The sequence below is a fragment of the Silene latifolia genome, chromosome Y, assembly GCF_048544455.1.
Source record: "Silene latifolia isolate original U9 population chromosome Y, ASM4854445v1, whole genome shotgun sequence".
In the NCBI taxonomy this organism is placed as follows: Eukaryota; Viridiplantae; Streptophyta; class Magnoliopsida; order Caryophyllales; family Caryophyllaceae; genus Silene; species Silene latifolia.
Window position 1 is genome coordinate 485,430,902 of NC_133538.1, and position 26,296 is coordinate 485,457,197.

Genomic DNA, 26,296 nt, shown 5'->3' on the forward strand with positions numbered 1-26,296 from the left:
TCAGGTCGAGCACCATTACCCGTCGATCCGAGGGGAAAATTCAAACCCAACGGGGCCGGGCCATAACTGGTCAAGAAAATACTTTCTGGGGGCGTAGTGAGACTGAGTGACCTAGATGGGGAGGAGTTTAAAAACCCGACCAACCTAGACCAACTCAAGAAATACTACCCTTGAACCATAGTAACCAACGACCTCAACCCTAGTTTTACAACTAGCAACCACCTCAACCCTTTTCATGTCAAGTTCCTCAACACGTTCTGATATGAAATTGCATGTTTTATCGAGTCTAAGTTGCGGCACTTTGCTCGTTTCGAATGTCCTTTGATCTGTAAAAGGCAACATCCATTTGCACTAAAAAAAGCAAAAAACCCTGAACTACGAGCATGGTTTGATTTCACCTTTTCCAGGTGGATGCGTAGGCAGTCCCTCTTATACATGAGGGATACAACCACAAAACCCAATCAAAATTTACAAAACATTTCGAACTACGAGCATGGTTTGATTTCACCTCTTCAGGTGAATTCGTAGGCAGTCCTTTCTTACACGAGAAGGATACAACCATCCCCATAATCAAAAACAACCATCCCCATAATAAAAAAAACATCACCCACATCAACTTTCAGAAAAGAAAGGGAAAAACATTCCCTTTTCCCCAAAAATACAAAAAATGAGCCTTTCTCCCTTCCCACAAAAATCCCACTTTCCCAAGTGCAAATGTTTAGGACGATTCAAATCGAATTGCCTTTACAAAATGGATGGAAGAAACAAGCGTTCACAATTTCGACACGGGTAGTCCTTTTAATTTAATTAATAATGGGAGGGATTACAATTTCAACAACAAATAAAGCTCGAAGAGTCTACAACTTATCAAAGCTAAGGTGTCGACTAAAACACCTCACATAATAAAAGTAGCACAAAACACACAAAACATAGCTAGTACAACATAATAAAAAACTCACAATACTATTACAACATAATAATAAAATGGGTAATGGAAATCATCACTCCTCCATTCTAACCTTGCCTTTTCCCTCGGGGTACATCTTTCCCTTCTTCTTCTTGTTGGCCCGCCTAACACGGATTTCCTCTTCGGAACGGATCCTCAACGGATCAACAACGGCAACGGCCTCCGGCCTAGTGCAAGACCCCATGTTCGGCCCGAAACGAGCCCATGCACGGCCCACTACATTTTTGGGACCCAAGCTTCTCCTGTTTGGTGGTCTCATCACATCCGGGCTAACCCCATCAACATAATCCTCAAAGAAGGCACGGTTGGCCTTGCCAACCTCTCGATACTTCAAATCGACAACCTCATCCTTACGGAATTTGGACCTCTCCTCCAAGGACGAAGCTCTTGACCACTTGACATAAGCGGGAGTCACCCATGTCATGGCAACGGGGTTTGGTACCTCCCAAAGCGGCCGAGTGGCCCACCATCTTTCGAAGACCTCCACAAGCTCGGAGTTCCGGAAAACATTCTCTTGGACAAGAGTATCTTGAGCGGGCACCTTTTGTTGACGCCCCATTTGCCTCATGAGCCTTTCGGGATAAATGAAGGAAGCGACCTTCAAACCCACCACCATCAAAGAACGAGGACTAGCACCCGAAGCGGGCAACCCGTGAAGGACCTCAAGTGCCACCATGGCACCACCCAACGGATGTGAGGACCACCCTCCTCCGCCAATCTTGTGGCCCAATAAGCCTCGGTAGAAGCAAAACTATCCAAGTACAACTTCTTCCTCATGGTAAGGTGACAGAAGGAATAAGAAGAATCAACCGGAGGCTCTACATACCTTTGCCTCTCCAATAGCCACACTTGAAGTATCCTTGGGGATCCGAACGAAGGAGCTTCTCCACAAGAGCCTTCCTTGTCCAAGGCTTGGATGATCTCGCCAAGCACCAACTACGATGGATCTCTACTATGCTCCATTTGCTCAATCACATGAATAAGGGTCATGCTACCATAACGTTTCGGCCCCTCCTTCTTCAAAACATCAACAAAGAGGTACACATGGACAAGGCAAAAGGCAAGAGCCCTTCTCCTAGCCACCTTCGAAACATTGACATCTAATCGGTTTGAAAAGATGTTGATAAGAGCCAACATATCCACACCATGTGGAGCAAGAAGGAAGTTGACTTGACTTGTCGACAAGCCCAACATCAAACATAATTTCTCCTTGTAGCACAACCGAGTCGGAGGAAGCACCAGAACACAACCCGGCCACCCACCAATGGCTCCAACTTCTTCGGTTAGTGGACAAATTTCGCCTTTCGGGAAAACGAAAACATGATGTTTCGAATCCCAAAACCGAGATCATGCTTCGAGAAATGAGGATTGCACCTTGATTTGATGAAGTACCAACAATTGACCAACTCCCATGCAAATGAGTTGATACTTTTCGGGAGGTGACAAATCCCGGCACCATTGTCGCAACGTATTCTCAAAGGCATCCATGAAATATTTTTGTGGAAGAGGAGGAAGAAGTTTTGTAGAGATGTTTTTCATGTTTCGGATGATGAAACAATGAAGCACAAACATCACTATTTATACAAAACAATCAGCGCGTTTTTTCAGAAAAAAGGGAGAGTTGCTTCCTATCGCCTAGCAGCTCGCGCCTCTTTGGGCATGTTCTCAGGATTCCCACCTTGAATTGTCCCTTTCAAGTTTTGTTTTCTCCTGGCACCTCAAACCTCCCGCCGGAATGCTCGCGCCTCTTCGGGATGGCCCGAGACATTTTGTGTTTCCTCACAATCACATTTCCTTATTTTCGCGTTTTACGAAATCCGACACGGTTTCCTTGACGCAGCTTTAAACATACGGATTTTTCTTTCTTTTTTAAAAGTCGCCCCGATCCGCGATGGATCGTTTCCATGTCAATCAAAATTCCGAAAATTTTTTGCTTTTTTGCAATTTCCCAGCCAAAAAAAAACTGAAAATTGATAACACGACGTCAGTTTTCCTCAAAATTTCAAGCACTCACAAATTCAAGTCTTGATTTGACAGAAAAATCAAATCAAATACACTCGTAAAATTTTTTTCTAAAATTCATCCTTGACGGTTTGAGTTTGATTTTTTTTCAGAGTCACAAATCAATTTCAATAATTTCGATGCAATTTAATTCAAGACACGAGTAAGTTGCTAAAAAAATGTTCAAATCAATTCCTTTTGGAGTCCAAACGCGACGACTTGTCGCAAATTTTCAAAAAAAATCATTTCAAATTTCAATTTTTAACTTCGTGTCATCGCGGTTAAATTTTGTCTTCAATCGAGTGCCTTTTACGTGTTTACGTTTACGCATACGTGCTACCTGTTGCCTGTTTTCTACACTAACGATGCAAGAACTGATGCAAAGCAAAAGGGGAATTGACAGCCGACAGCGCTCCTTCGAAACACAACACAAAAAAAGCCAAAAATCACAAAATAAACCACAGTCCAAAAACACATATATACAAACCGCCTCACGCAAAATACATCGACAGACGTTTGATACAAATGACTGACCATACAAACAAGAGCTAGTACAGACATCTATCATACAGACACTGGCCTAAGACAACAAACTGGGGGCTACCCGCCACCTACCAAACTAAGCACTCCCTATCCTTCCGATCGGAATAGAAAAGGAGCAACACGGGAAACAGAGGAGCAACAACGGAAGTAGAGGTGGTTACCATGACTGTAATACCTCGTTCCTACTCCACGACAAAAAAAGAAGATAGTGTCTGGCAGACTTTGGATGATAAGGAGGCCAAGGACCATGATGCGACGCACCACCCCGGTGTTGACCTCCAATCATCATGTACCCTGTCTATGAGCCACAACGAAAAGGACAAACCGGCTGCGAAAGCCGCCTCCCCTCCGCTATGGAAGCATCCTCTACCACCACCTCGGCTCCAGCAGCCTCCCCGGTCACTTCTGCCCCTCCCAGATCATCCTCCTCCTCCAATGCCTCCACAACAGACCCCGTAGGTCCTGAATAATCCCCTACAATCAAAGGCAAATCAAAGAACGTCAGCCAAAATTTCGGCATTACGACGGCTTAAAATGGATAAATCCAAAAAAAACCTACAAAGCAGAACAAGGGAAATCCCACCCAAACCCAACCAAACAAAGACAATTCACAAAAACGCACAAAAATGCACAAAACACGACTCGCCCTTCTTTTCAAGCAACAGCCGAGTCAAAACAACGACAAGCAAAAAAGGCGCCTCAAGACCTGCACAAGGTCCGCCAATAACCCAAAATATGTTCCCGATGCAATGGGGTATTTTCTACAACTCAAAGAGGCAATTTCTACGCCAATTTGAGCGCAAACCTGTCAAAATTTCAAAATACGACCACAACAAGGCAACGTGATTTTACCACGTCTCAAAGCGACCTAAATTACCAATAAGGTCCATTTCAAGGCAAACTGACTCAATTCAAGCCCTAAACAGGCGCTTATTCTGTCAGACATAAGGCCGTCACAAAAGGCAAAAATTCCAATTTTGCCCACAATACCCAACAAAGGTCCACAATGGCAAATACGGTCTTTCCCGACTACAATGCAACCTAGTGGGATCCATTACCCAAGCAAATAAACTTGGCATTGTGAAATGAGACGGTTTCTTCGCCTCACTCACGTTTTTCGAGCATAGGGGACGCAAACGAGGACCAAAATGCAAACTAAAAGCACCCCTATACTCCTAAACAGATTTCTAACCTAATGCAGCCATCAATTTCACTCGAAATGGGCTCAATCAAAAATGCCCAAATCGATTTTCAAGGGTAAACATTTCGCCCTAATTCAATCTATCAAAAAGACCAACAAATTCAAATGGATTCAAGAGGAAATACATACCTTGAGATGACATGTTGATAATGGCACGAATGGGAGCAAGCTAAAAGACCAACAATGGCGTTTTTGTGTGGTTTTGTCGGGAGGTTGAAGAAGATGAAATGAGAATGGTATGCAAACCAATCTCGCGTCTTTTACAGGAAAATAGGGAAGGCCCCTTACCTCGCCAAAATGCTCGCGCCTCAATGGGGTGCTCCTTGCTCTATTATAGCGGAATTTTGGGCTTTGGCCCAATTTCCCATCAAATCTCAAATTTTCAACGACGGCAATTCCGTCATTTTCGAAAATAATAGTGAAAATTCAAATTCACTATTCCTTCAAATTTCGAACAATGTCAATTAAAACCGTCATTTTCAAAATAATAGTTGGAAATCAAATTTCACTATTTGCCTCCACATCTGTCAACGGTGGCAACACAATTCGTCACTTCAAAAGCAATAGTGAAGATTCAAAACTCACTATTTTCTTCAAATGTCAACGGCGGCAACATAAACCGTCACTCCAAACGTAATAGCGAAAATTCAAAATTCGCTATTTCCTTCAAAATTCAAACAAACGGCGATTAAAACCGCCACTTCAAATTCAAAAACGAGTAGTGAAGATTCAAAATTCACTATTCCTTCAAATGTCAACTGGGGGCTTCCTCGCGAAACCCGCTTATTTCAAAAATGAAAATAGTGAAATTCAAAATTCACTATTTCCACGGTGGCATCAAGAGTCTGCAATTTCCAAAACAATACCATTCCATGGCTGGCGAGCCTTACAACGCACTGTGGCTGGCGAGCCCTCATCAAATATGCCTCATTGCTGGCGAGCCGTACAACGCATCGCGGCTGGCGAGCCCTCCTCATATACGCCCCATGGCTGGCGAGCCTTACAACGCATCGCGGCTGGCAAGCCCTCCTCATATACGCCCAATGGCTGGCGAGCCTTACAACGCATCGCAGCTGGCGAGCCCTCCTCATATATGCCTCATGGCTGGCGAGCCTTACAACGCTTCGTGGCTGGCGAGCCCACCTCATATACGCCCCATGGCTGGCGAGCCTTACTACGCGCCGTGGCTGGCGAGCCCTCCTCATGTACGCACTACAGCTGGCGAGCATTTGTCCGCAAACACGCAAGGACATATCCGAAGATGCCTCAGGTATGACTCCTTCTTATGACTGGCGAGCCTTTGTACGTAGTCTAACGGACTTTAAACGACCCGCACGGATAGTCGACAGACTCTAAACTGTTCTTAACGACATGTCCTTGACTCGTACCCTCGAGTCGCCTTGGCGTCGCCCTTCCCAATGGCAGGTCCTTGGCCCGAATCCTTTCGAGCCGCCTTGACGTCGCTTGGGTCTCCAGGTTGTTATCTTCGATTGACCTGGGGGCTCTACTTTGACTTTCGCCCTGTCCAAGCCTCAGTCAAAGTGGGGGCTCTGTAGATACCCAATATCTGGTGAGACTCCGATAAGCACCCGATAATTATCGGACTACAACATGCTTTGGAATTGCGGCGTTTGATCGACAATTCGTGTACAACTTTTTGTCGGAAAACTTAAAACGATTTCGAAAATAAAACATTTTAAAACTCTTCAAACGTACCTGAAGTGTTTAATGCATGAAGACGGGGTCGCAATGACACTAACTAGAGCGAAAACCGACACCGGACCAAAAACCGACTCAAAAATTCAAATCCCGACTCCAACAACGAGTCAAACACAAAAAACAAACCATTCAAATGCTTCAATGTTAAGATTTCCCGGATTCATGTATGGTCAAGTACCAAACATATGCATACATATCCTAGGATGGAACAAATCATGATTGCATTTGTATGAAAGCGACAAGACACCTCGAAGACGTGCGACGTAGATCGCGCCTCTTTGAGCAGCCCAGGTGGCCACGTTGATGCGTGCCTTAAATATGATTTTTTGCGCCCTATTTTATACGCATTTCAGAGCTCAATTATGTAGTTTATGCTACTATTTTCCCTATTTCCGTCTACTTTCGTATTTTTGTATAATATTACAGAAATGTGAAGAATCCAGCGGAAATCGAGCTGAACCCGCCCCTAAGTACTTAACATTGCATTTGACATGGAGTAGTGACTCGAGAGATGAACTTGGTGCGTATTTCAAGGCCTGCTGACCTACGTGGTCTATAGACTGTCAGAATGCTGAACAAGAGTCTGCCGGAAAGAGAAGCAGTGGATCGACTGGGGTTCGTGGTCGATCGACCACCACGCGAGCTGACGCAAATTAAAGACGAGAATCAGAAGCCCATTTGTAATTAGGTTTCGAGTAGGGTTTTACGTGACATTATTATTTAACGTAACCCCTTCCTACCTTTGGAGGGGGATTGATTATCATCTAGTTCATATAATACAGTATTCTTTATTCGTAGTTTAGAATTCTCAACAAAGTTCTCATCTTACTTTCGGATTCATTGCTTATTCCTTTGCTTCGGTAACTCTTTTCCTTAATTTCAGTTTACTTTATTTCTTCCGTAGTTTAGTTCTTGCTAGTTTAGATTTCCCAAAGCCAATTTATCGTTTCATGTTAGTTAATTATTTAGTTAATTCAATTATGAATTCAATTGCTTTATTTGTTAATCTTATTGTTATTATTATCATCATTATGAGTAGCTAAATACCCTTTGCTAAGATGTAGGGGAGCTATAGCGTAGATGGCATTAGAATAGGTTACCCCGAATTAGGGCTTGGTCGATCGACTGGCTTAACTAGTCGGTCGACTGAGCCGGTTAGTCAATCGACTGGGGTAGCTGGTCGATCGACTGATTTCGTGTCTGATTAGCACCGTATAATTCGTTAAATGCAATATTTAACAATGGGACTGAGAGGAGACTTGTTAGATGCTTAGTTTTGACCAACCCATAGATCGAAAGATAGGGAAGGGCTTTAATTAACGAGTTGAGACGACTAAATTGCTGAGATCGAGAGATAATGTAATTTAGGCTTTAGGAATCACTAATCGGGGCGAGAGCTAGCATTAGCGAGACTTAGGGTCTGGTAGCATAGGCCGAAATGAGTTACTAGTTAACTTGGACCAAGAAGACTTGTTTTACCCATCCTTCACGACTGTATTTCGGACTTACCTAGCATTATGTGTCATCGCAGCTATAGTGAACCGACCGTCTTAGCATTTCTTTTATTTTTGTTTACATCTTTTGCAACTTTCATTTATTTATTTAGTTTATGTTATTAGTTTTAGAATTAATTCACATCAAAACCCCCCTCACTGTCACCGATAGACTGAAATATAAAGGAACAAAATCTCCCTACCTCCCTGCGGATCGACCCTTACTACCACTTGCTAGTTGTAGTTTGGTTTTATAAATATTATTTTTGGTGCACACAACGACAGGCATCAAATTTTGGCGCCGATGCCGGGGAGGCAGTGCTAGTTTTAGTTGTTATTTATTTTAGTCTTTTTCTTAGTTTAAGGAACTTTTTGTTCCTTAAACTTTTCTCATCTTCTTGTTGAAGTTTATTCTTATGCGCAGGTCTCAAAAAGGCGAATTATTTTCCCTTGATCTCGCGCTAGAGAGGACCCTGCGAGTTAAGAGAAGGCTATTTCAAGAAGCACAGTCCGAGGAAAAGCCTAGTTCTCAGTCTAGTTTTTACGAGAACGAATTATTTGAAGAAAATCCACCACCATCTCCAGTTTCTTCCATAGATACCGTTACTTCTCCAGATTTTCTTGAGATGGCTGAAGAAGCGAGTATAGCCAGTCACTCCGAGCCGAAAGCTGAGAATCTCTATAAGGGATTCGCCTTGCCGACCGGGACGGAAAGAAAATTCGAACTGAAACCATCTTATATTAACTTGGTTGAGAGAAACCAATTTGGGCGAGCTGCAAATGAAGATGCAGCTAAACATATGGAGACATTCATTGACTACTGTTGTTCCATACCCCCACCAGCAGGTGTGACCCAGGAGCAAGTGAAAGAGACGATGTTCATATTCTCACTCCGTGACGCTGCTAGGAAGTAGTACCGAGATCTGGATCGAGCTGCTAATGGGATCACTGATTGGAACTCGCTGGCTCTGGCATTCTATAAAAGATATTTCTCTGCATCGAAGACCAATGCGATTAGAGCTCAGATCACGAGTTTTAAGCAAGGACCTAATGAAGATTTTCATGAAGCTTGGGTCCGTTTCAAGAGGCTGGTGCGAACTATTCCACACCATGGGTTCGAGCAATGGAGCCTGTGTAATCAATTCTATAATGGGCTTTATGACGATCAGAGGGCTATCTTGGATGCTTCAGCTAATGGCAGATTTCAGGAGAATGTTGGAGAAACTAAGGGGTGGAAAATTATTGACGATATGGCCACCCATAAAGTTGAGCATGGAAACTCTAGGGGAAATCAAAGGAGAGCCGCTGAATCTCCTTCTGTAGCTGCATTAGAGGCTCTTAAGGCAAGATTTGATATGTATGAGATAGGAGTAGGATCTCAAAAGGGTGGTATTTACCAAGTGAACGCTGTTTCAGACGGTCCTTTTTCATGCAAGAGGTGTGGAGGAGAACGACATGTTGCATATTTTTGTATCAGTCCCAACGAGGTTTGTGCTGCTTTTCAACATTACAGGCAGACCAAAACCTACTTTGATCTTTCTAATGTGCATCTAAATTTGAGGTGGAGTAGTTAGAGTGTCCAAAATCCGACTCCACCTCCGCAGCAGCAGAATTATGTGCCCCCTCATAAGCAGCAACAGCCATACCAAAAGCCTCCGTATGTCCCTCAGCAGCAACAACAATCCCAAGGTTCCGATTTTTCTGAGTTGAAAAATTTGTTGCTAAAGGAGTCTCAAGCTAGAGAGGCCGGATGAAAATGTTGGAGTCTCAGATCGCTCAACTTGCTAGCAAGAGTGCAACTCAAGTTTCGGGGCAATTACTGTCGCAGCCGGATCAGAAAGAGACCTTGAATGTGATTAAATTGAGGAGCGGAGCTACTCTTGATGGACCCAAGAAAGCTGCTGACAAAGGGAAGAAGAAAAAGGGCGAGAAAAAGATGATCAGCAGTGATCACGGTCGATCGACCGCATCACCCAGTCGATCGACCACCCCTAATTCCTCAGCGACACTGTCTGACCTTTCTGATTATTCTGGAAAAAAAGGAAGCCAGTCGATCGACTGATGACGCAGCTGATGTCGAACCGTTTTGCCCTCCAATGCTAGATAACTTGAGGGATTTCTTGTTTCGGGGTGAGACGACTCCAAAATTATCAAGACAAGATCCAAATGCTGATGGGTCCGTTCCGATTCCAAAGTATGACCCTACGACGGTTAATGGTCCGTTCCTAAGACGGTCTGAAGAAGGTTCGAGTTACAACAAGGACAAAGTAGTGGATTTTCAGCCTTAGTCCACTAATGCCGGTATGAGAGACCTAGAGGAAAGGGCAAAGCTACTTCTGACAGCCCCTTATCCGGAGAGACTGGTGCCAACCAAAGATGAGGTAACATTCGGTAAATTCAAAGATTTAGTGCGTAGTCTTAATATGCAAATAACTTTCTTAGAGCTAGTTAATCTAGTACCTGCATATATGAAGTGCATGAGACAGTTGCTAGCTAATAAAAGGTCTTTGAATGCTGTCGAGTCTGTGCAATTAACTGAGGATTCTAGTTCCTACTTAACTCACACTGCTGCTCGTAAACTGTGACCTAGGTAGTTTCTCTGTCCCTTATAATATTGGTACCTTCTCAATTGAGAAGGCATTATGTGATTTAGGGGCTAGTGTTAGTGTTATGCCTTTGAGTCTGGCTAAGAAGTTGGGATTAACTAGATTTGCTATTACTGATATGACTGTGCAAATGGCTGACCGGTCTGAGATGCGGCCAATAGGTGTTTTAGAGAATGTGCCCGTGTAAATTGGGAAGTTCTTTTTCCCCGTTGACTTTGTTGTTTTGGACATTCCCGAAGATGTCAACACCCCAATTATTTTGGGAAGACCATTTTCGCACACCTTTGGTGCGAGTAATTGATGTGGGGGAAAGAACTTTGACCTTTAAGGTAGGGAAACACTCTATTATGTTTGCCCAATCCCCTAGGAAGAAAGATCATATGTGGCCAGTTACTTGTAATCTGTTTTCTGAAAAGAAATCTTATTTTGTGCTTTTTTATATGCCCACTTTAGTACCTGTGCCTATTTCTGTTGTGACACCTCCGCCCCAGATTGGGAGCAAATTGGAGGACAATTCTTCTGTTTTGGATATTGCAGGAAATGGTTTGGGGAAGGTAGAGACGTTCATTGCTCCAGCTGTGAAGGAGCCAATCGTTCAAAGAGGCGGACTAGGATGTCTTAGCTATGGCACAGATGAGGAGCCAGATAAGGAGCCCAAGAAGGCGTCAGTCCGAGTTACGATTTCAGACTTGGAGTTTGAAATTGAAGAGGATGTCCAAGTGTGGGAAGATGCTTCTGATGTTGACCCATCGGACAATGTGGTGGATTGAAGTGCTAAGAGGTTGAGCACCGCGGAGGGTACTTCATGTAGCTAGAAGCCATGGTCGGAGATTTTCCGCATTTTTCGCGGATGAAAACTTTTTATTTAATAAGTTTTAGACATTTTATTGCTTTTGTTAGACTATTTATTGCTTTGGTTTGCGCGAGACTTCGCTTTAATTTGGTTTGCTTAGGATTTATTTAGACTTTAGACTGTTACTTTGGGTTTAGCGCAATTTTGGGAGCGTTATTATGTGTATTTGCAGGTTCATAGACCATATTAGCTCAATTTATTGAGCTACTTCGAAGAAATCAGGAACTTACAGCAGGTATCTCAGGCGATCGATCGGCATGAATGGTCGATCGACTGCGGCGCGACTCCAGGAGCTTCTGTTCCTGTCACTCTGGTCGATCAATTGGCTGTTATGGTCGATCGACCGCCTACGCTGCCGTACCTGTTCACGACCATTCCCCTGCTGTGTTTGGTTGATTTGCGGAGTTGAGGGAGTCTTTTCTCCACTTTATTCTCCGACTTATTTTTGTTTTCCTCTATTTTCTTAATTTGCACATAATTTTGCGTTTCATAAATTGTTTTCTCGAAATTACGCGGGGTACTTTTGTTTCTTTTCAGGTACCTATGGTAGCACTGCTGGCTACTGAAACCTTCTAGCTCACGCTGGTTTGGGGAGGTTTCCTTCTGCCGCGCTTAAAGTCTTATGAGTTTCTGAGTTTAACTTCATGTCTTGTTTGGTTATAATAACGCAAAATCCCATTTCCCTTGTATTTCATTACATGATTTTGCACAATGGGGACATTGTGTGATTTGGTTTGGGGAAGGGTTTTGCATTGCATTCACATGTTTTATTGCATTTCTGCTTGCATTGTATTTATTTCCCTTATATATACAGAAAATTAAAAAAAAAAATTCAAAAATTCAAAAATTTTCACGTTTATTTTAGCATATAGGTTGAGTCGGAACGGTAGTATTTCAATGATGACATTGCATTTTCATCTGTTTATGCCTAAGCCTTGCTAATTGACATGTTATTAGTAGAATCATATGCATAGTCTACGTGTTTTCATTAAATTTCTTGCTGAACCTTGAGACTTGACTTAGATTTTGGCAAACTACTTATATTTCTGAGGTTTAGAGCTTATAACTGGTGTCATTCATGACTGGTTTATCTAGGATTGTGAGTAGTTACTCCTTGTAAGACATGTTACATCAATATACATAAATATGAACTTAATCTGCTTAATACCTGTATGCATTCGCTTTGCGGTTTGTTGACACATGTGGTAGAGGTCCCCTTTATTCCATTTTTTACCCATAAACCCCTCATAGCCAAATTGCCTTTTTGTCCCATAAGCTACATCCCATATTTAGCCTACCCTTGTCAAGCTGGTAATATTAGTTTTTGGGAATGTGTTTATTGCGGTTTGGTTATTTTACTCCTTATTGAGATGTTGGTGAAATGGTGAAAGGGAAGGAAAGAAAAAGGTTTGAAAAGAAAGAGAAAAGAAAGAAAAAAAACAGAATACGAAAAAAGAAAAAAAATGATTCGAAGAAAAAAAAAGATCAGTCTATCGACCGACTACATTGGTCGATCGACTGTGGACTGCAGTAGTGAAAGAAAAATTCGAAAGTCACATGTTACAATTGTTATAAGTTGGTGATTTACACTCCCATGTTGTATTTATATCTTATGGGGAGTTGACTTATTATGGAGATTGCGAGATTTGTGCTTCTAATTAGCACCGGTTTTATTGTTGATCTTGAGTTTGAAGTTGGGATGTTCCCGTAATTTGGATCTGTAGCTACTAGCGTGGCTTTAACTCCTCATATCCAAATTCATTTTAGCCCCTTCTTACCCATAGCCTCACATTTCCATATTTACCTCGGCATGTGTCATGGTCATTTGTTTGGTTGGAATGCATATGTACGGTTGTAGAGATTATTTTCATAATAGCTGCAGGCATGTTCTTATAGTTCGTAGTTAGGTGAGTGTCACTACAAGATTACTTCTTTCTATATTCACATATACTCACCCGTATTTATTGTGTGAAATGAGCGACCCGTGAGAGTCCATAATGATAAGTCTCTATAGTTGACGGTTCAGCAGTTTTTAACGATTGCATAACTCGTTTGCATGATTCATGTTGCTAATTGATTGTTGATTTGTAGCATTAAATTGGTTTAGGCTTTGCAGTTTGCATTTCGCTCTGAGATTGAAATCGTTCCAATTAGGTTTTAAGATCGAGTCTAGTTCTTGCTTGGGGACAAGCAAGGGTTTGGTTTGGGGAAGTTTGATGCGTGCCTTAAATATGATGTTTTTCACCCTATTTTACACGCATTTCAGAGCTCAATTATGTAGTTCTTGCTACTATTTTCCCTATTTCCGTCTATTTTCGTATTTTTGTATAATATTGCAGATATGTGAAGAATCCAGCGGAAATCGAGCTGAACCCGCCCCTAAGTACTTAACATTGCATTTGACATGGAGTAGTGACTCGAGAGATGAACTTGGTGCGCATTTCAAGGCCTGCTGACCTACGTGATCTATAGACTGTCAGAATGCTGAACAAGAGTCTGCAGGAAAGAAAAGCAATCGATCGACTGGGGTTCGTGGTCGATCGACCAACACGCGAGCTGACGCAAATTAAAGACGAGAATCAGAAGCCCATTTGTATTTAGGTTTCGAATAGGGTTTTACGTGACATTCTTATTTAACGTAACCCCTTCCTACCTTTGGAGGGGGATTGTGTAATACTCCGTATTTATAAGTCTTGGGGTACTCTATCGAGTAGGCCTTACTCTGTCGAGTAAGGGTAAGTTGCGTTTTAGAAAAGTTTCTGACCTGTAGGGTACTCTATCAAGTAGCCTTAGGTACTCGATAGAGTAAGGGGGTACTCTATCAAGTAGCCTTAGGTACTCGATAGAGTAAGGGGGTACTCTATCGAGTAGCCTTAGGTACTCGATAGAGTAAGGGGGTACTCGATCGAGTAGCCTTGGGTACTCGATCGAGTAGCCGGTTTTACGGGGAGTTTTCTCGGGTTTTGTTAATTATGCGATTAAGGTATATAAGCTTTGTCGTCATTATTCTAAATCACTTTTGCAAAACCTAAATTACTGTTTAAGAGAGAAAGCAAGCAAGTTCTTCATCCTAATCGCATTATTAGCAATACCCGGAGTTTGGAAGGTCGGTTACGAGCGTTGATTATATCGTTGAGTTCCTTGCGTCGAGGGTAAGATCTATGTACCCTTTTTATTGTCTTTCCTTTAAGTTGGTTAAACCCTAATCTAGGGATTTAGGGGTTTTTGAGTAGTTTGTGATTTGGTAGCATTTGTATGTTGTATGATAGGAGGAGGTTTCGTAGAAGAGCCTTTTTGAGACAGCGGTAGAGACCGTCGATAGTTGTGCTTTCGGGTATGATTTCCTACTCGTATTAGTCCCATAATGGGATGATTGTTGATGTGTTGAGATTGATTGTTTAATATCGTAGTTGCATTGTGACGGTTGTGATTGTGATTGTGATTGGTTGTCTCTGGTTCTCGAGATGATTCTCACCGAGTGGAGTCACATGCGGGAGTGGCTTCACGCCCTAGTTTCGCCCTTCGTGGAACCCGCCACGGAAGGGGATGTGCACATTAATGGACGGGGTTATCGCTCACTATGTGGAGCGGGGATTTGGTGGGTACGGTGCGGTCCCCCATCGGGTGGCTGGTCCGGTGGGATGTCGATGATTGAGACGATTGGAATTGGTTGGTTGTGTGTGTGTGACGGTTAAGTCGTCTGTTTATCTTATTGTTGATATATATATTGAGTTGTCGATTAGTACCGACCCCGTTTAAATGTTTTAAAATCGTGGTGATCCATTCGGGGTGGTGAGCAAGTTATTGAGCGGTATGATGTGATGCGTATGGGATAGCCGGGATGAGTCATCACGTGGCGTTAGAAGTCTTCCGCCGTGTCGACGATGTTTTATAGCTTTGATAGTTTTAGCGAAGAGACCGTCCCGAGGATCTTGTATTTCTTTTTATCAGTTTGGTATTGCTATGTAATCACTTTAAACTTTATTTACTTTTAAAGTTGTTTCGTTATTGTCTTATGAATATCATGCCTCGGGTAACCGAGATGGTGGCATCCTTATATCTGAGTGGTCCTGGTAAGGCACTTGGAGTGTGGGGGTGTTACAAATGGTATCAGAGCGACGATCCTGAAACCTGTAACCAATGAACCTAATGAACATAGGGAGTCAATTAAAATGAACCCGGGGTAAAGGTTGTAGGAGCTAATGCAAAGACTTGAGAGACGTCCTAAAGTCGCGAACTCGCCCTACAATTTTGAACCGGTCACTATGGGATATGAGTCGGGATCGCTATGTGTTTACCTTGTGTATTGTGTACCTATATAGTGATGTGTGGCATGAATCAGTGGATGTATGTATGTTGAGAGTGGGGAATGTGTAGAAAAGATGGTGATGATGTGATTTCGTATGTTGTTGATTGAAAGCATGTTGCATGATAGTTGGCTTACAATGTTGGTTGGAATTGTTAGAAAAGTGTATGAGAATGACGAGTAATATGTTGGAAATGGATGAATTGATTGGAAAAGATGGAGTAGCAATTGCATGAGAATATGAATTTTGTGATTATGAATATGTTTAGGTGACGAAGTGTATTTGTAATGTTGTTGTATTAGTAACATGGAAATAGGATTTGTAATGTATGAGAATGTTGTGTTACGAAAAGTTATAAAATTTAAAGTATGCGGTTAGTACATGACTAATGAGTTAAATAATATATGTGCATGATGGATGTTGTTGCTTGATTTTTGAAGATGGTAACATGAGATTAGCAATACTTGTTTTATGTGTACTGAGTCGTTTTGTCTACCTTGTTGTTGTTTAAGTCGTTTGGGAAGTAAAAATCAATAGTTGTGTTTTTCGTTTATAAAGTGGTTGTCTTTAAACTGTTATAGCTTGAGATGCATAAATGATTTTGATGTGATTCCCATTGGAGGTGATAGCTTGTCCTTTTACGATTCTAACGATAGGTCACACGCCCAAAACGACCAAGAAATGAGTGAGTTATGACTGTTTTACGAAAACTGGACAATGCTGAGAAATGCGTAGGTACTCGATCGAGTAGCCTTGGTACTCGATCGAGTAGGGGGGTACTCGATCGAGTACGTCAGTTACTCGATCGAGTGTCCCTGGTAATTTGTTTTACGTGCTTCTGATCTTCACTTACTCGATCGAGTAAGTCCCTTACTCGATCGAGTGGCCTGTACTCGATCTAGTGACCCCTGTTTTGGGTCATATGCTTATCTTTTAACATTCGTTGCATATTATGTTTAATTTAAAGGTATTAATTTGCTTCTTTATGCACCGTTTTATATGTATGTTGATCATGATGCGTAAGTTACCCAATCTTATGATGTAAAGAGTGGCACCTATGATGAGTATGAGTTCGGTGGGGAGGACATTATTTATATGTGTTGTGATCGGTAGAGGAAAAAGAAAAGGAAGATTGGTAAGGCTTAATTGAGGCATAGGGCATGTTGTGTGAGACGAGATGAGTGACATGATTGTATGTTGAGTAATGAAAATGTAAGTGAATGTGGGCAAGGGATGACGTGAGTTTATGGAACGTGAGAATGAAAAGATTGAAATGAGGGACGCAAATGGCGGCAGCTTGAGACTTGTAAAGAATCATGGAGGGGGATGGTTAGGAGTCGTGTGGGTTAAGAATATACACAGTGAAAGTTCGTTTTAAAGGGGTTGAGAAGAGTAGTATATAGTGAACTTTGTGGAGACATGTCGCGAGGTGGATTTGTAGACAGTGAGTGAGTTTGGGAGATTTGTGTTATCGAGAGACGAAACTAATGTGTGATTTCCTTGGGTAATTGACGGTATAAAAGAATTTTGATTTCTAGAGATGTAAAAAGGGAGATGTAATTGTTTGAACATTAAACGTTGATTTTTATGGATCAGTGGCAAGGGTGATTAATGGCATAATAAGAGAACATTTTATGGTAAGGAAGAGTAAGATAATATCGATAAGAAATAACGGGATTGGAATTGTGGAGCAATGAGAAAGTGATCGGAGCACTAAAGAGTTAGGAAGAAGTAATAAGGAGTTGAATGGTTAATTGTTTTAGTCGAGTGTAAAAAACAAAAAAAAAAAAAACAAAACAAAAAAAAAAATGTTCACCGGAGTTGTGTGATATAAAAGTAAGGAATCGTCAAGATGCATGATACTATCATGAGGAATTGAATTAATGGTTATATAGGAGTTTCAGAATAACATGATTAGTCTTGAGTTTTGAGGAATTAAGGAAAGTAAGAAGTTGGTAGAATATTGCAGGATATGAGATTTTGGTGGAGAGTTAGATGATGATACAATTAAGAATAGTATTGGGAATTATGTTGAGGTAATTTTGGTTGATGGATTTGATGCTCGTTATTGGGGATGATAACCAAAGATAGGGAAGAAACGGTGATGTTTCGAGATGAGTGTAAGAAGTTGATGTACGAACGGTAGTTGTGTGGAGGAGTTGTCTCTAGTGGTTAAGGTTAATGATAAATAGGAAAGATGGCAATTCTAAAGAGGCTGATTTTGTAGAGATTGAATTGATAGGTATGGTTGTGAGGAAGTATAAGACATAGTCTTAGGAGGCGGTTTCTCCTAGTGAGTGTTAGCTGTATAGTTAAGTGTGGCAGAAGGTGAGGGTTATGCGAATGGAAGAATGTGATGAGGGGCATGCGAGTTAAACTCGGGCGACAGGTAACCTTTGTTGAGTGGTAACTTACGTGATCAGGATTGACTGGTTGAATGTGATTATGGGTCTACGTCATATATAAATGTTTGTGTGAGGTTCTGACCTCACAAAAAAAAATGGTATGGTGTGATAATTATAAAGTTGTTATCTGAATTTTTTGTAATACATGTTGGATACGAGAACGTAATGGAATGATGTTTAAAAAGGTAATAATTTGACTGTTTTGGCATGACTAGTTATGCTTGTATGTGTTCATGGTACATGTCAATCTGTGATATGGTAAGGGGATGATATTCACGAGGTAATTATCTGTTTAATTCATAAAATATGTTGTGTTATGATTTAGTAAAGCGGATTTGAGTAAGTTTTTCTTGTCTGAGAAATTATTCCGAGTCAGTATTTATGGGAGTTGTATGCAGTTGTGACGACTATCGATGTGGTTGTAGTGCCTCGGGTGGTGATCCGGGCACGGTACATAGTGCTGTGATGCGGGTATTTTCGCACTGCGGTGTGGCTGTTTGTGGCGGTGTTGTGATGCCGTCACCGGTTGTGGTGGAGTAGGTGGGATGATTATGATTCGAGTTTCGAAAGTACATACCAGTCATACATAGATTGTTGTTTTGTTTGATGTTGCTTCCTGTGAGTTTCAGTTTGTACAGATAGACAGTTGTTTTGTTTATTGATGTTTCTTACTGTGTTAAGTTGGGAATGAGAGTAGAATATGATATGAAATAGAGTGGTATATGTTTTCGCTGTTGTCATGGTATAGTGATATTCTGTTGATGGGACACGGTTGTGAGAGGTTGTTACAGTAATTTTTATCTTGTTCTAGATAAGGCTTTAGTGGACATGGTAATGGCAAGTGATTCGTAGAACATGTGTGGTAATGATCTGATATATGCAGGTGGTTCATAATCCTTTGTTGAGACAGTGAGTGCAGGGCGTTGAGTAATTAGTGTCGTGTTAAGTTATGTATGAGGCTTACGGTAATAAAAGAAAGGAACTTGAGGATCTAGTTTGAGTGTACGTAACAAGTGTGGATCGTGAGTTATGCTTTTGGCGGTAAGAGTTTTATGTAGTTTATATAGAGAGGTGTGTCATGTTGCGGTAATAGGGAACAAGTGAAGTTTTGGGTTAAATTAAGGATTTTGTGGTATAGGTTAGGTGGTGTGACGAGAGAAGTGAAGTATGAGAGTTGTTTAAGTAAGTGAGCCTTGGGTAGGTGCATGGCGAGTGTTTAGATTATAGGTGGTTATCTTTGACATGCGATGGTGATGAGGATTATGAAAAGATATATCTAGGATTTAGTATTAGTGAGTTATGAGGACGTAACATTTATCTTAAGAGGAGTAGGAGGCGATAAAAGAGAGTTTCATGGTGGTGCATGTTGTAATATAATTGGAAATAGAGTGTTAGCGTAGCGTAAAGGAGGGATTTGTTTTGTGGATAATACTTATAAAAGGCCATGGCCGTGCTTGTAGTAGTGTGATGCTTCGGAGTATGAGAATATTTTATATAATGTTGACAGTTGGAGGATGATGTTATGAGTCTGAGTAAACTTCGAGGACGAAGTTCCTTTTAAGGGTGGTAGAATGTAACATTCCGTTTGATGTCTATGAGTGTCTTGATTTTGGATTTGATAGTGGATGATATTATGGAGCTAGCAGTGTTAGTGGATGGTGGTTGGTTATGTATGAAGTTGGTGTCGTGAGAGATATATATGTGGTGGATACGATATCGTGAGTCATGTTAAGGAAGTAAACATAGTTGGTGGAGTGGGTGTTAAGAGTTCATGTTTTATGTTTGGTCGAGTTTTTGAGTTCTTAGTTATGTTGTTGTGTCTTGGTCGAGTTAGTATGGTTGTTTTTAGAGTATGGGTTGAACTTCGGGGACGAAGTTCTTTTTAAGGAGGGAAGACTGTAATACTCCGTATTTATAAGTCTTGGGGTACTCTATCGAGTAGGCCTTACTCTGTCGAGTAAGGGTAAGTTGCGTTTTAGAAAAGTTTTTGACCTGTAGGGTACTCTATCAAGTAGCCTTAGGTACTCGATAGAGTAAGGGGGTACTCTATCAAGTAGCCTTAGGTACTCGATAGAGTAAGGGGGTACTCTATCGAGTAGCCTTAGGTACTCGATAGAGTAAGGGGGTACTCGATCGAGTAGCCGGTTTTACGGGGAGTTTTCTCGGGTTTTGTTAATTATGCGATTAAGGTATATAAGCTTTGTCGTCATTATTCTAAATCACTTTTGCAAAACCTAAATTACTGTTTAAGAGAGAAAGCAAGCAAGTTCTTCATCCTAATCGCATTATTAGCAATACCCGGAGTTTGGAAGGTCGATTCGAGCGTTGATTATACCGTTGAGTTCCTTGCGTCGAGGGTAAGATCTATGTACCCTTTTTATTGTCTTTCCTTTAAGTTGGTTAAACCCTAATCTAGGGATTTGGGGGTTTTTGAGTAGTTTGTGATTTGGTAGCATTTGTATGTTGTATGATAGGAGGAGGTTTCGTAGAAGAGCCTTTTTGAGACAATTTGTGAGAGACCGTCGATAGTTGTGCTTTCCAGGTAGGATTTCCTACTCAGTATTAGTCCCATAATGGGATGATTGTTGATGTGTTGAGATTGATTGTTTAATATCGTAGTTGCATTGTGACGGTTGTGATTGTGATTGTGATTGGTTGTCTCTGGTTCTCGAGATGATTCTCGGCTGAGTGGAGTCACTTGCGGGAGTGGCTTCACGCCCTAGTTTCTCCCTTCGTGGAACCCGCCACGGAAGGGGATGTGCACATTAATGGACAGGGTTTTCGCTCACTATGTGGAGCGGGGATTTGGTGGGTACGGCTGCGGTCCCCCATCGCGTGGTGGTCCAGGTGGACGGATCGGTGATTGAGACGATTGGAATTGGTTGGTTGTGTGTGTGTGACAGTTAAGCTGTCTGTTTATCTTATTGTTGATATATATATTGAGTTGTGTGATTAGTACTGACCCCGTTTAAATGTTTTAAAAACTGTGGTGATCCATTCGGGGGTGGTGAGCAGTTATTGAGCAGGTATGATGTGATGCGTATGGGATACTGGGATGAGTCATCACGTGGCAGTTAGAAGTCTTCCATTTGTGTCGACGATGTTTTATAGCTTTGATAGTTTTGAGAGACCGTCCGAGGATCTTGTATTTCTTTTTATCAGTTTGGTATTGCTATGTAATCACTTTAAACTTTATTTACTTTTAAAGTTGTTTCGTTATTGTCTTATGAATATCATGCCTCGGGTAACCGAGATGGTGGCATCCTTATACCTGAGTGGTCCTGGTAAGGCACTTGGAGTGTGGGGGTGTTACAGATTGATTATCATCTAGTTCATATAATACAGTATTTTTTATTCGTAGTTTAGAATTCTCAACAAAGTTCTCATCTTACTTACGGATTCATTGCTTATTCCTTTGCTTCGGTAACTCTATGTTCTAATTTCAGTTTACTTTTATTTCTTCCGTAGTTTAGTTCTTGCTAGTTTAGATTTCCCAAAGCCAATTTATCGTTTCATGTTAGTTAATTATTTAGTTAATTCAATTATGAATTCAATTGCTTTATTTGTTAATCTTACTGTTATTATTATCATCATTATGAGTAGCTAAATACCCTTTGCTAAGATGTAGGGGAGCTATAGCGTAGATGGCATTAGAATAGGTTACCCCGAATTAGGGCTTGGTCGATCGACTGGCTTAACTAGTCGGTCGACTGAGCCGATTAGTCGATCGACTGGGGTAGCTGGTCGATCGACTGATTTCGTGTCTGATTAGCAGCGTATAATTCGTTAAGTGCAATATTTAACAATGGGACCGAGAGGAGACTTGTTAGATGCTTAGTTTTGACCAACCCATAGATCGAAAGACAGGGAAGGGCTTTAATTAACGAGTTGAGACGACTAAATTGCTGAGATCGAGAGATAATGTAATTTAGGCTTTAGGAATCACTAATCGGGGCGAGAGCTAGCATTAGTAAGACTTAGGGACTGGTAGCATAGGCCGAAAGGAGCTACTAGTTAACTTGGACCGAGAGGACTTGTTTTACCCATCCTTCACGACTGTATTTCGAACTTACCTAGGATTATGTGCCATCGTAGCTATAGTGAACCGACCGTCTTAGCATTTCTTTTATTTTTGTTTACATCTTTTGCAACTTTCATTTATTTATTTAGTTTATCTTATTAGTTTTAGAATTAATTCACATCAAAACCCCCCTCACTGTCATCGATAGACTGAAATATAAAGCAACTAATATCTCCCTACCTCCCTGCAGATCAACCCTTACTACCACTTTCTAGTTGTAGTTTGGTTTTATAAATATTATTTTTGGTGCACACAACGACAGGCATCACACGTCGCTTAAAACTCACACAACCACTCATTTTCCTTTAAATATCCCTCAAATGCCCTCATTTGAGAACTGTCGCGAGTGTCCGCCCCCTCTTTCTCCCTTAAAATTCCCGACTCGACTTCCTAATTCACAATCCGACACGTGTTTACGACCTACCGATCGTAAACACAAGCCTTACACATTGTTTGGTACCGTCATCGTGTTAGAAATCTATATCTCATTACTTGACATATTCTTATATGTGATGATTTAATTTAGTCATAAAACTAAACAATGATCTTATGCATGCAAACAATAATAAAATAAGAAAGAAATCATCTTCTTACATTGAAGATTTCGGATTATTTGGGCACAAGTGAGTTCTCCTACTCACTTGTTCTTGAGTTTCCTTAAATGGATGAACAAGGATTCAAGTAGAGAATCCCTCCCAAGGATTAATACCCAAAGTAACAACTTAATAAAATTAATATTATTATTACTAGAACAATATTAATTTTATATAAAATTAACCAAAATATTTATTCGCTCTCTCAATATTTCGGTTAAGAGAAAGGGAGAATAATGAAGAATTCATCTCTCTAAAAACTCTTTTTTTTTAGATGTGGGGGGGGGGGGGGGTGGTGGAAATAGCCAATGCATGATCAAGGTTCTCTTCACAAAGACAAGTAGGTTTGCAAGGCTATTCCTTAGGTTAATGATTGTGTTTTCGATATAAAATAATCAACACAATATTTTGCCTAATACACCCTAAATTTCGGTACATATGGTGTAAAATGTAAAATCCATTTTACACATTATTTTGTCAATTTTTCACATGTAACATGTTTCATGACATTAGGTATATAAAATGTATTTTTAAAAATTAAAAATCAACATATTAATAAAATATGTCATTTATTAAATTAACCCAGTAATTCATAATTACTTGTACCGTAATGGTTTCCCGAGTCATAAAATACAACATTTTGTATTTATAATAATCAATTCATTCCGTTTCAGTTGTTTCCGTAAACAATAATTTCATCTAAATAATAAAACAATTCGATTACTTAGACCGTATCTAATTTAATCAAATTACAATGAGACACGTAAATATTACTTCAAAAATCGTCCGTCAATTTTAAGTAATTTAATTGACCCGTATCGTCATACGATCAATTAAATGATCAATTAAGAGTGTTACCCTTTAGGTATGACCTATGGGGATCAACTGGTCACCACCGTCTCACGACAGTAATGTCAAACTCTAGTCAGCCAATCATTACCGATATGTGTGGACCAGTTGACAGTAAAAATTACTTCCCAGTTGTATTCTTTAAAATGAGACTTAAACATGTGATCATCATGATCGACAGTTGTGATCGCATTATTGTCGGAGGACACATATTCCAACAATCTCCCTCTTGTCCTCGACAAGTGTGCGTCACCAATTCTCTTGTCCTATTACTATCTCCCACTCAATGCAAGGTATCTTTCAGGTCGTACTTGCAAGTGATCATATCGAGAGTGGTTTCCTCGATATGGAGAATAACTGATTGACCGGATTTATCTACCATAGATATCTTCCGAGCGTGGCCACGCATTTCCAGTTCATTACTCCTCGAGTGGCCCTGAGATATTGTTATAACCCTGACTAGGGGTGGACAATTCCTATCGCACTCATTCCCTTCGACTAGCCACAACCATCATAACCCAAAATATGCCCATTTGACCCCATTTACGAAGGTCGTAGTAACACAAATCAAAGTTAATCTGAAACTGTGCCATCTTAAGTGAACAGTCTTTAGTCAAAAAATTCGACTCAGTAGAATACTATAGTAGCTCTCGCCACGACCAGGCTATATAAATTTGCCAGAACCCTATAAACCGTCATAAGGCCCGACAAAGTGTTCCTAACAGTCTGCCTATGTGATCGACTAGTCATTCTCATATGACTCCATGGCACTTGAACTTGCCATCAATCGCATCACATTCTAGTCACTTCGAGACGTCACCTCATGTAAGTAACTATGGACGAATACAATGCTAATCCGTGTTCACTTTAATGGGGTTCAATTGTCTCTACAACCCGTTGGATGTAACAAAGTATTAGGTGACTTAATAATAACTCAAACGACAAATGTCGACATCACATTCGGGTAGTCAATACCATATTACAACCTTGTGATGCATATCATAAATGTGTAAACACTTCTTGATTGCAATAGAAGTTTAACATACCATGTGTCCATGTGTTCAAACTTCTTATAATCGCATTTTCCTTTACGTTCATGTTATCTTTCATAGTATGAACCTTACAAAGTACACATATAGGTTCCCAACCTTGGTTTGGGTTCTTTATCTTGAAAGAACTTCCATGTCGATTATCACATAACCAATGAATTTGCGGTGAATGATATAACTTGTACTGATCAAGTACTCCACCCACTCATAATGCACTAGGTAAATGTTTTGCAGAGTCTTGCAACAATTGTCAAGATGATTAGCCTAGCACTTCTCACAAGTCCTAGCATATTAGGAAATTTTAGTTTTGAGTAACTTCTTACTTCAACTAAGTACTTTTCCAAACCTTTTATTTCTCTTTTTAGCTTGAAAGGCTTAGGATTTTCATAAATCCTTACGTGTTGTTCGAACTTTAATATGTGCAACCTCTTGACACATAACAGAGTGTTCATCCAACATCGAAATCGCTCATCGGATTCTCCTCGAGAATTCATGACGTTTCTTCTATGGCTTGCCAATGATTCATCATGCTCTTATGCATATGATTCATTATTGGACATGTGCATGATTATTCTAATGGTGGAAACATTAGTAACTAATAATCATGAGATCAACCATTCTTAGGTTCAATGAACAACCATGACTGCTAATGGCAATTCCATTTTCATTTACATGAATAACCTACGTTTCTCGTTGATTCGATGTGTATATCTCAATACTTATCCAACATCTCAAGATGTGATTGGATTCATCATAGTCCATTTTCGTCCAGAATTGAAAACTCAAATACTTCTTTGTGAAAGAATAGTATTAGCTCGCCATTCCCAATGAGTAATGAGTTATAAACCTTTACAAGATGATTGCTCCCACTAAATTCCATGTCTTCACATGATAATTTCCAAACTCCCACTTAATTCCACATGTTTCGAAATTGACTACTCAATTGAAACATTTCAAGAATTGAAATATATTGCTTTGCTAAGTTATTAAGATAAAACCATATATGTTCCCATCATATCCTTTCAAAATACCTATTTTGAAGAGGTCTCATCTTAACCTTATGGAAAGAGATTTTAATCTCTAACTCATTCATTTTATAATGATGCGAAGCAATGTCATTAATTAAATATGAATAATATCTAATACACGTCCTTCAAAATACCCTTTTCGGAAGGAGGTTTAACCATTTCATTTACATAATGAGGTTAAGTAATGACATTAGCGTGGTTAATACTTAACTTAGCTATTGTGGATATCGGTATATCAATCCTTGCAACTTCTAGTCATAAATCTCGTTTATTTTCTAGGATGCAACTTAGATTCATATAGGCTCTTAAGTAAATATCAATATTGAAATTATTGGTCAAAATTTATTATAAACTAGTCAATTAAGACTTTACATTAGTCATTCTTCTTCCAAAACTTTCTTTTGGTCTCCTCGTGTAGTTATCTTGAGAACATATTCTTTTGATTACTTCACTTGGTCTCTTTTGTCATGTAGATCTATTCGAGACCATAGATCTCATCTATTCGTGTATACTATAAAAATAGATATACCTTTGTTCAAATCATTCTTCCTTGCGTAGATCTCATTTACACAAATTTTTCTTGATGTTCTTTGTGTCTTCA